The following is a 12,231-nucleotide window of genomic DNA, read 5'->3' as shown; positions in this document are numbered from 1 at the left end:
CAACCACCAAAAAATAAAGAAAACGTGGAAAACGACCGAAAAGGCAGTGTAGTTTGCGCCACCCTGTATGTTGTGTGTATCATTTTTTTTTGTGAAATGAAGTTTGCAAACAGACATTGAACCAATAGCTGGAGGCTATTGCAGGGTCAAATAAGCAAAGTAATGGACAGAAGGGGGAAATAAGAATTAAATCTATTACAGGTACTTTAAATATCACTTCCGTGTTAGAGGGAGCACACACATTTATACACACTACACCAATCTTTCTCTTCCTAAACAATGGGGTGAGAGAAAACAGGATTACACAAGTCCATATCATCAAAAACTTTCGACACAGCACTTTGCGGACACACCAAGAAGCATTACAATTAAAATAGAAGAACACGATAGCTATCACAAGTTTTATGAAAGGAAAAAAGGCTAGGTTTACAAATTTCACCAGTGCACATATATTTTTGTACAAATAATGTGTTTACCACCAAAGAAAAAAAGCAGTTACAGCCCGCTCAACAACTAATTTTTTAGTTTTACCGCAGCATGGTGTGATCTCTTAAATCCCTTGGGCAAACAATTCCCGGTTTCGATTCCGGTGAAATGAAATAATCTCTCTATCTATTATCTATTATATATTATCTATTATGATTATCTATTCTTACGGCACGGTTTTCTAACATCCGAAGGAAATCCGGATAAGAATCATAAATCCAGGCCCATGATTCCATGCAGTAAGATAAATGACTATTGATGCGTGCGATGTCATGCAGTCATCCGAAGAATGCTTTTGTCGAAGAAGCATCTGGTTTTTAAAAGCGCGCGACTGCCAGAAGCCAGCTTTACAGCGAGATCATTCATTTGACTAGCACAGTGAAAGTGATTATCTTTTGTAATCCCGAGGAACACAAACGCGGCTTTTGGTTGCAGTACCCCTTTATAAATTTTAATTTTAATACCTTCGTAACTGACTAATTTTCGCTGAAATTAAATATAATGTACTTCGTTTTGGTGGCATTAATAATTAACCTGTTAGAAAGGAACGATATTGAAAGTTCCCTCAATTCTCAGTTTACTTGTGTCTGTAACACAAAAACATTGTTGGCCCTTCATATTATTGCGGTATCATCGGCATACATAATTATTTCGGAAGAGGTTCATGCATGAGGAAAGCCGTCAATATAACGGGAAAAGAGCAACAGCCCGAGAACCGATCACTGTGGTAACACTATGTTCAGGTATTGCCGTGTGGGAGTATTTCCATTTGTTACAAAAACCTTGCCTGTCTTTCATGTAACTGCAAATTAACTCATCTGCTTGATTACGTAGACCGTAGTGTTTAATTTTTGCAAGAGAATTCAATGATCTACCTATCGAATGTTTTTTGTGTGTCAAGGAAAAAAGCTCCCTCTGGCTTTTTGTTGTTTAGCGCCATGTTAATTGATTAGGCCAATGGCAACACTGCGGATCACGTATAATATTTAGTCCGAAATAAATGTTGCTGAGGACTGAGAACCATGTACTTGTGTAAAAACTTACCTATGCAGTCTGGTAGAAGTTTTTTGTATGTTATTTACAATGCTAAGGAGAGATATCTGTCTTTAACTAGACGGATCGGAATGGTAGCCGTTTTTTTAAACTGGAATTTCTTTTGCAATTTTAGTTTGAATGGGTAAGTTTTGTTCTGTATACAATGACTAAAAATATTGCATTATATTGTACCTTAAAAATCCACGTATTCTTTTAGCAATCGTTTTGTAATTTTGTCTAGTCCAGCAGAATTGTTATTTGAAAGATTTTTAAAAATGTGAACAACTTCAGAAATTTCAATATTTCCAACTGAGCCTGACGCTATGTAGCTCTTTACAAAGAGTGGAAGTTTTTCTGCCAGAGATTTGCCTATGCCAGAAAAGAAGGTGTTGAATGCTTCGAGAGTGCTGTAGTCAACGCTGTCAGGAATAACACGCTGTGATTGACAGGCCCCGGTAACTTCGTTTATGACTCCCCATATTTTGCATGTGCGTAAAGGCTATTCAACAAAGAGCCATATGCACAAGAATAATCGGGTGATAAGGAAGAGCGCGGAGAATCCTGAACCCTTATATGTAGCCTTTATAAATTACGAGAAAGCGTTTGACTTGGTCGAAACTTCAGTAGTTATTGAGGAATTGCGGAACCAGGGCGTAGACGAACAATACATAAAATACCAGAGGGTATTTACCATGGGCCCACAACTACCATCATCCTCAATAAGGAGAGCAGCAAAATACCTATAAAGGAGGGGGTCAGACAAGGAGACACAATCTATCAAATGGTATTGACAGTATGTTTACAGGAAGTATTTAGAACATTACATTGGGAACAGGTGGGAATAAGGGTTAATGGAGAGTAACTTAGTAGCCTCAAACTTCCCGATGAAATGTCATTGCTAAGTAACTCAGGAGACGAATTGCAAAGCATGCATACCGCACTGGACAGAGTATACCCATGGGCCTGAAAATTAATGCGGAAAAATTAAAGTAATATTCAATAACCTTGGGAAATCACAGCGATTTTGTGTAGGTGGCGAGGCAGTAGAAGTGGTAAGCGAATATGTTTAATTTGGCCAAGTTGTGACCCCGTATCCAAGACATGAGGCAGATAATAAGGGTTAGAGTTGGGCGTAGTGCATTCGGTAGGCCTTATCAGATAATGAATGACAACCTACCATTGTCTCTGAAGAAGACAGTGTGTGACAGCTGCATCTTCTCCTCACTCACCTAAGGGGCAAAAACTTGGAGGCTCACTAAGAAGGTTCAAATTAAATTGTGGACGACTGAGCGAGCATTGAAACGGAAGGTGATAGGTGTAACATTAAGGGATAAGAAAAGAGCCGTGTGGATGAGGAAACAAATGCCCAATAATGACATATTTGTAGAAAAAATAGGAATAAATGAACGTGGGCAGGGCTTGTAAAGTGAACGCAAGATAACTGTTGGTCATTAGGGTAGCAGAGTGGATCTGCAGAGAAGGCAAGCGTGGCAAAGGGCGGGAGAAAGTGACATAGGTAGATGAGATCAGGAAGTTTGCGGGCATAAATTTGTCACAGTTAGCCCAGGACCGGGGTGATTGGATATTAATGGGAGACACCTTGGCCGGCAGTGGGCGTAGTTAGGTTGGGGGTGGTGATGATCTTGCATGTATCCCCAGATGCCTCTTGGATGCATCGTTAGTAGTACGGCTTTTGCGTTCTGTGAATATCATAACGTCGTTAATACGGAGTTGCCCTACTGACATAAATATAAACTGTTTGTCTTTTGGCGGTTTCATTTCTTGTACCATAAATTCTTTTTTTTATTGCAAAATGTGGCCACTCATAGAAGGCCTTAAAGATAATTTATATGAACGTGTAAGCAATACGAGACGGCAATTATTAACTGCGTTTATAAGAATTCTCATTAGGATCGGAAACTCAGTATTGACGTCATTGTGGTATATATCCTCGAAACTGATTTTCAAGAGGCTCTGTTTCAGCATAGCGTATTCTATCTTATTAGTAGGTCGTTGATTTTTTTTCTTAATTTTGTATAAGATTTCAGGTGCCATAAAAATTGCAAAGGTGATGCGCAATGGGTTCATTGAACACGGCAGCGTGAACGTCGGTATCTATATTTGTTATTGCAAGACCTATATTTGACGAAGATACAAGAGTTACACGTATGGAGGTGGTTATAACAATTTGGAAGGTGAATTACGGCAACAAAATTAAGTAATCGTTATGAGCATCATGACTAGTGTCAAGGTTGACATCTGCAACTTCCTCAACGGGAATAGTGTACGTTTTTGAAATCGTTATGAAAATCATTTCCAGTTTACCAAGAAAAGGAGCTACAGTAGAATTGGTGGGTGGATAGGTGATACCAACAATGAAGGGGAATTGTAACTATACGAAAAAGGCTTCCTTAAAACAACGAGTCCGTGAGATTGATGGAAAGTATGCGAAGGAAAAACTTTTATGAACAAAAACGGCGATGCGGCCACCGTGATTTCACAACTCTCTTGGCTGTGAGATAAACCTATAATCATCGACAACTACCTCCTCGCCTTTTTGCAGCCACGTTTCCGTGATTGCAATGTGTTGAAATAGTGGCGCCTGCTGAGACACTGTGCGACAAGTAAATTTAGGTTTTTGTGGTACCTTTAACAATTTAATAGAATATTGACGTGCTCGTTTGATTAGAAAGTTGTTGAGCCTGAACATTATTCTATTTAAAGAATTGGCTTTGGACACTAAAAAAGGATTAGGACTTACGGTATGCCTACACGATTTTTACGAGGTCATCTTCGCAAGTGATGTGAAGAACCTTCGATTTTTCGGATTTTTACATATCTTGACGTCAGGAACCCAAGCTAATTTCCAGTTCTTTTCAGGCTGTGCACCTATCTTTTTGGCAAGCAAAACTTTGTTTTCAAGGCACAGATGTTCATTGATGAACACTGGCTCGTTTGTGGTAAATACAAGTATCGCCGTGTTTAGTATGTTCTTTTTAGTGGCCTGCAGGACACTACCTCGAGCTCACCTTGAGTTAAACTTAACGATGACGTTAGGAAGCCCCTTTGAAGCTACTCGATACACTACGCCAATATGCTTAAAAGAAACATCCACACGTAGACGAGTACGGTGCTACGGTGCTTAGAACTATGGTGCCAGGAGCCTTGTGTCAAATTTTAGTGTTTCTTCTACATCTATTTTGCGGCAGAGAGCAGATTGGGATTTGTAGAAGACGAAGCTCTTGGTACATACCGCCACACTATCACTGTCATTGTAACTCATTCATCACCAGAGAAATATTGAACTATGACTGGAGGATGCTTGGTATTTAGGTACTTGTGTTGACCCAGCCGTATTCTTGATTTGACTCGAAGTAGTTTTTTTAATAGAACGTTTGTTAGTCTACAATATATCAGTCATCGTAATTTTATATTGAGGTATAGAAGTATTTTTATGGGATGGGGAGACATTCATAAGCTGTATACACGGCGGAGTGAAGTGGAGCCAGCGATTCGTAGTCGAATCGTTTTTTTTTTTTTTGAGTTCGAGCTGACGATAGTGTGTTGCCAAAGAAAGGCTGCTGTGCTGTGTTTTTGTTATTTCAGGAAAACTGCGAATAGGGGAACAACGCATGTAAACCAGGCATACACGGTTGTTCATTTCCACTCATAAGTGTAACTATTTTCACCTTGCAAACGTGGGGTCCACATCCAGACAAAATTCTGCAATACCGCTTCATTTACGCTGCAAAACCGCTGATCAATTTATTTGGTAGCTCAATGAAGTGATAATGGGCAACTCGAACATATGCGCTGACACTGTCTGTCGCTAATTCGTCGAGATATTTTTTTCGACCATACGGTTATCGAATTTGCGGTTTGTTTTACTTTTCTTGTATTCTTGTATGTATTGAAGCACTGTAGAGCTCTTTCTGTTACCGAATGTTTTTAAAACTACAAAAAAGGATATCTTATCTTTCCGAAAAGCAATATATTATTCGTATTTCAGAGGCAGGAATGCAGGCCAATAAAACATCAGCAGGTGACTGCATTAAACTAGAGTACTAAATTTTGGACAAGATTCCGGAGTATAATATTTGCATTGCATAAAAAATAACGTGCACGATGTAGATAATCACCGTGGGTACACATTAAACGCCCACAACAACGGTTTCCTAAGATGGCTCATCATCACCCTCTTAAAGACAGAGCGTCACTTCGCTTCACTTCAGTTTATTTCCTTAAAGACCCCCGAGGGGGTATTACATAAGGGGTAGGTTAACAAATAAAGTTTGTTTTTATTGACAGATGTTTTCATACAGAAAGATGGGCAGACAGTTGGTCGAAAAATGTTGATGGACAGGAAATGGCCACGACGTCGTGGGGAAGATCATTCCAGTCTTTTGCAGTCCGTAAAAAAAGGACATAGAAAAAGTGGTTGTTCTAATACGTGGACGTGCCACTTGAAGTGGATGACTAGTGCGGTGTGATATGCGGGCTGGTGGAATAATGTAGGGATGACGGAATGGGCTATGAAAAATTTTCTGAAACAGGCAGAGGCTGGAAATGCGACGGTGGACGTCAAGGTTTAAAAGAGCAGATTCTTTTTTGAGGGATAACACATTAATATTATACGGATATGAAGAATGAATGAAGCTGGTAGCACGGTTTTGAGCTGCCTCAAGTGAGTCGATGAGATATGCTTGGTGTGGGTTCCAAATTGGAGACGCATATTCCAATTTAGAGCGGATAAGGGATTTGTAGGCCTGTAACTTGACATTGTGGGGGGCGTTGCGAAGGTGACGTTTCAGAAAAACTAAGGATTTGTTTGCAGACGATATAATGTTGGTAACATGCAGACGCCAGTTAAAATCATTGCATAGGGTGACACCGAGATACTTATATGATTGCACGTATTCGAGGGCGACGTTAGCGATTGCGTAAGGGAACAAAGAGGGGTTGCGACGGCGGTGGAAAGAGACTGTTTTACATTTGTTGGGGTTAAGTTTCATAGACCAGGTGTCACACCATTCCTGCACGTGGTTAAGGTCATCTTGAATAGCGGTTTGGTCTGTCGGGTTAGTGATTGAGCGATAGATTACACAGTCGTCCGCAAACAAACGAATACTACAGGAGACATACGAAGCTAGGTCATTAATGTAAATTAAAAAGAGAAGGGGACCGAGAACGGAGCCTTGTGGGACACCTGATGTTACTGGAACGGGGTTAGAGGGCACTTCATCGAGTGAAACAAACTGGGAGCGGTTAGTTAGAAATTCCTCAATCCAAGTTAAAGTATCAGGGTGTATATTTAAAGACCTAAGTTTCATTAGCAGTCACTTATGAGGTACCTTGTCGAACGGTTTCGAGAAATCCAGAAATATTACGTCAGTCGGTAGGTTAGTATCGAGACTTGTGTGCAGATCCTGGACAAAAATGGCTAATGGGGTTTCGCAAGAGTAACCCTTACGGAACCTGTGCTGGGCAGGATGGAAGAAGTTATTGGCGTCAAGAAAGTGAATGATTTGGGAGTAGATGACGTGTTCCATGATTTTACAGGGTACGCTTGTAAGAGAGATTGGGCGATAATTTAGGGGGCTGTCTTTGTTACCTGATTTAAATACCGGAGTGACCTTCCCACCTTCCAGTCGTCTGGTAAGTGTCCTGTGCGAAGTGACTGTGAGAATAACAATGAAAAAATCACTGAAGAAATAGATTTCGCATTTTTAAGAATTTTAGAATTGATTTCGTCCACACCTGCTGAAGAAGACAGTTTAAATTTTTCGATAACAGACAATACACCCGATGGAACAAATGTGATAGGCGACATATTAGACAGGATACAGTTCGGTAACGCAGGAAACGGTATATGGGTTTCGTTGGTAAAAACATGAAAAGGTAGCATTGAACAGTTCAGCGCTGTCAGCAGGACTCATATCATCGCCAGCTTCATTTTTCAATGTAACAGCGCGGGATTCCTGCGGGGTAATGATTTGCCAAAATTTTCTGGGGTTATTGGTTAGAATCTTGGGCAACTCTGTGTGAAAAAACGAGTGTTTCGCGCTGCGTATGGCGAGAAAATATGCTTTTTCGGCCGCGTAGTATTTTTCCCAATTCTGAGCTATAGGCTTTATCTTGGCAGACCGAAATAATCGTTTCTTCTTATTGTCTGGTTTTTTCAAGGTTTTTGTGAACCATGGTTTCTGACAAGATGCGCGAAATGTGGTTTTCGGTATGTACTTTCTTGCCAATTCCCCTGTTTTGTTTTTGAAAATCGTCCAGTTGTCCTCTATTGATCTATTCCAAAAGTCTTCTTCGAAGTCCGGAAAGAAATTTAATAGTTCGTTATTTATTGCCTCGTAGTTTCCTTTATCATACAGACTGATAGTTTTAGGATGAGGCTTGCGGGACAACTGGTCGAAATTCCAGACTGAGTGTATGACCTTGTGATCGCTGATTTCACGAAGGTATATAAGTGAAGATAAACTGTCAGGGTGCGTTGTTAGTATCAAGTCTAGTATGTTGGCTGAGTTGTTTGTCACGCGGTTTGGCTCCAATACCAGCTGGGTGAGAATAAAGTTCAAGCAGATATTTATGAATTCTTTTGTTTCTGTACTGCTCCCTGTCAAAGCGACTTGGTCTTTTCAGTCAATATCGGGATAGTTAAAATCTCCAAAAAGCAGGACATGCACGTTGGGTTGTTTAACAGCGAGGTAATTCAATATGTTGTGAAGTTTCTCTGGAAAATCTGGGCTGCTTCGTGGGGGCCGATAGCACACTCCAAGCAGCAGAGTTAGTGGCGTGGAACGAATACGAAGCCATAATATTTCTATGTCAGATGTAATATCAACAACTGAGCACGATAGTGACTTGCTAGTGGCGATTAAAACACCTCCCCCTCGAGCCACTTTGGGGTCGTTCCGAAAAACGTCAAAATTCGGGAGATCAGCCAGGATTTTATTGTCCGTAACGTCACTTGACAGCCAGGTTTCCGTTAGAACGAGTATACTGCTGTCGGATGACAAAACAAGATTAGATGTTTGCTCACGCTTAGAAAGAAAACTGCGGGCGTTAGTGTAGATTACGGAAGTGGAAATATTTGGACGTAATCGATTGCATGGGCGGTGTGATGGTTGGCGGTGCTTTTTGGATTGCTACGTGATTTCTTTGACGGTTTGTGACATTTCGTCGAAGACGTACCGCTTTGAGCCAAGCAGCAACGTTTTGTAAGGGCATGAAAAAGCGGTAGATTTGCTTCTAGCGAAGGCAATGAGGTGTTTTCGTGAATTTTGGACCGAACGAGAGACATCCTGCCCTATTGAGTAAGTTGTGCCTTTCAGTTTTTTGCCGTTAGACAGGATCGTTTCTTTAGTTTTAAAGGATGTAAATTTTACAATGACCGTGCGGTTCTGGCCAGGCTTGTGATGGCCGAGCCTATATGCCCTTTCAAGTTCTTTCGGGTCAATTTCAACGTTTAAGTGTTCGCTGCAGAGGCTCATAATTAGTTCTTCTTACTTAGAGAAAGTTTCAGAATGGTTAGTATCTGGAAGACCATAGAGTATTAGGTTGTTCCGTCGCGAGCGGTTTTCCGCATCGTCAAACCGGGCCTCCAGCGTTTGAATGTAACGAGCTGTGGCGCCTGCACCGGTCTCTAACGCCGTTATTTGTGTTTGAACGGTTGAGGGGCTTTGGTAGTGTTTTTCGAGCTGCGTTATTCTATTACTTAGGTCACTGGTAGTTTTTTCGTAGTATGCAGTTGCGTTTTTAGGTCTTGCACCTCGGAGAGAAGCGTAGCCTGCCCAGCAGATATTTTTTTTAGCTCATCGAGAATAACGACACCATCATCAAGAGGCCCTGGATTGCCTTCAATGTCCCCAGACAGTAATAGCAATAAACAATGTATGACGTCAATGCATTCGAAGGACATGCATACACAACACTGCGGGCTCGGCAGCTGTACCAGACAGTAATTGCTTGATTGTTTAGAAAACAGAGAGCTTTGTCTACTAACCTGCATGACGAACAAGAGCGGGTTAGATGACTGTTCCGTGGCGCAGCCACCGAGCCCACAGAGCGGCGAGCCGGGATGTTGCCGCTATAAAGCTGCTGCTGATGTCGATGAAGATGGGAGTTCCGATGTCTGCAGGATCCGTACTTCCTCGGGCAGGGGCGCCGCTTGACAGGCCAGAATGTTGGTGTTGGAAGCGCATTGGGTACGGCTACCCGCGCTGGTGTCGAGCCACAAAAGCTCGTGGGCTGCTGGTCCGTCAGTCGCGGCAACGAGTGAAGCCCACGAGAGTACGTGGATGACGAACGTAGCATACACCTGCATGACGAACAAGAGCGGCTTAGATGACTGTTCCGTGGCGCAGCCACCGAGCCCACCTTGTAGTCGTTGTAGTCTCGCGCGCAAATATAGCCAGGTACACTAGTGCATTTGAAGGTTCTCTATTCTTGCCAGAGCCTCCCGTATAAGCGTGTCGCAGTGAAGGTACAGTTTTAAAATGCGGGGGAAGATGTCAAACAATAAACATATTGCTGATCATACCATGCTTTCCCGAAAAGCTACTAAGCTGTTCTGCGGTATGGTTTCCATGATGCCCAAGCTGCCTTCACGCATTCGTTGTTCTGAAGCTTGCCCTCTGTAAATTACAAACATTTTCATTATTATTTATCTTATTTACACACATACCAACAATGAATTAGGCGGGATATTTTGAATTACATGTTTTAATAAAAAAGGGGGGAAGAGAAACATGGCACTGAAAGAACCCAATCGAACAACCCAATGAAACAGTGGATACAACTGTGAATCATTTTCACATCACCAGGAAGACATGCCAGTCAATAGAATCTGTCGACAGAAGGCCGGCAAGTGGTAACTTTTTCCACTCACTGATCGTGCGTGGAAAAAACAAAAATCTGAAAAGATTTGTTTTCAGGAAATATGGAGTTAACGCAAGGGCATGTAAATTACGACCGTGCCGTGTTGCCAGGAGACTAATGTAGGGGCTGGAATCAAATATTACCTTCTGGGTAAGTAAATAATACAGTAATTTTGGCCTCAATGATTTACGTCAAGATTTTAATGTTGGGTTACCATGTTTTCCCATGCGGGTAGAAACAGTCTGTTCGCCCGTACATACCATAAATGAAGCGGATGGGTCTTCTTTGATTTCTCTCTGGGCAATCGATACTCGTTTTCGTGTGAGGATCCCAAATAACGCAAGCATATTCAAGTTTCGCTCTAAATATTGAAGTATACGCTAAGTATTTAACTTGGGAGGGAGCATCCTTGAGTTTTTAAGCAAAGTTTACCGAAAGCAGCAGCGCATAAGTTAGTAATGTGAGAGTTCCAACTTAAGGTACTGGTTAATGTTGCGCCTAGACATTTGTGTCCATATTCTTGCTTTAGCGGCTGGTCAAAAGTACAATAAGCGAATTCCAGCGGGTGTTTTTTTCTAGTCATTCGGAGGTAAAATGTTTTGTCATGGTTTATTTGCATGTGAGATGTTTTGCTCCAAGAAGCAACGATTTCAAACGCTGAGTTTAACTCTAGTTGATTCTTCATGCTAGTAATTGCATTATTTATAACATTAGAAACGTTGTTACAAAAACATAATAAAAAGTAAAGGCCCTAGCATACTTCCTTGTGGGACGCCAGATGTAACAGATAGAGTGTCAGAGGTGCTTGCGTTTATTTCGACGTACTGTCTGCGGTTAGTTAATTGGGCAGTCCTCCAAGCAACTATAAACGGTGGAAGCCCGATGTGAAGTATTGTTTGATTATTTGTCGTGTAGAACGTGATGAAATGCCTTACTGAAATCTAAGAGAATGAGGTCAACCTGTCCTCCCTTATCCGGAATTCAAGAAGCGTGGTGAAGAACTATAGGTATTCAGTAATGGGCAAGAATCTCTTGCGAAACCCGTGCTGAAATGGCGAGAGGATTTCAGAGGTATCTAAAACTTTTGTTATGAACGTAGCAATAGCGTGCCGAACGAGCTTACAGGCAGATCATAAGTTAAATATGGGTCAGGAGCTAGGAATTACCAGTGGGTCTCCCTTTTTGGGAGTAGGTACGATAAGGGATATTTAAATTCAGAAGGTGGCGTGGCCGAATGAAAATAGTACTGAAAAATAGGCACAAGAAATTTCTTCACAGTTTCAGCATAACGCAGGCGAAATGCTTTCAGTATGCAGTCGGGCCCTGGCATCGATGTGTTTTTTAATCGGAGTAACATATATAACACACCGTTGTGCGAAAATACATTAACATCAAGATAGGAGGCTACCGTATTACTCTCTTTCAACTGACACTGTGAAAATACGCCATTAAAATGCAAAGTAAACTGATTAGTGATGACTCGAGGATTGGTCAATTTAGAGCCTTCGAATGAAATTTCACTGAGGTTTTCTTTACGCTGTCTAAAAAAGTTCCAGAATATTTGTCGTTCCTCTCTTATGAATTTTATTAGTGTTGATGTAGAAACTCCTTGCACTAGTAATAACATTGAAAAAGGGCAGTACAAATCTCAGAGAGCTGTTGAGGCGCTGTATGTTTTTTTTCCCATGCGCTTGGCTTTGCGTTTGAGGTGAATGATAGATCTAGATACCCAGGGCGTGTATTTGGCTGTCTTAACTTTATCGGGTACAGAATTTCGCAGGCAGAATAAACACAGATGTTTAAATTTATTCCAAAAGACCTCAA

The 12,231-nt window shown here is 41.4% G+C and overlaps 1 pseudogene; it reads right to left on the bottom strand.

The window, feature by feature from the left end:
• Window positions 1-8,664: 8,664 nt before the first annotated feature.
• LOC144160663 (uncharacterized) lies at window positions 8,665-9,853 on the bottom strand (annotated as a pseudogene).
• Between the last annotated feature and the right edge of the window lie 2,378 nt (window positions 9,854-12,231).

Source organism: Haemaphysalis longicornis, unplaced genomic scaffold, assembly GCF_048455015.1.
Source record: "Haemaphysalis longicornis isolate Haplotype H1 unplaced genomic scaffold, Haemaphysalis longicornis Haplotype H1 scaffold_11, whole genome shotgun sequence".
In the NCBI taxonomy this organism is placed as follows: Eukaryota; Metazoa; Arthropoda; class Arachnida; order Ixodida; family Ixodidae; genus Haemaphysalis; species Haemaphysalis longicornis.
This window is presented reverse-complemented; position numbering and strand designations above follow the sequence as displayed.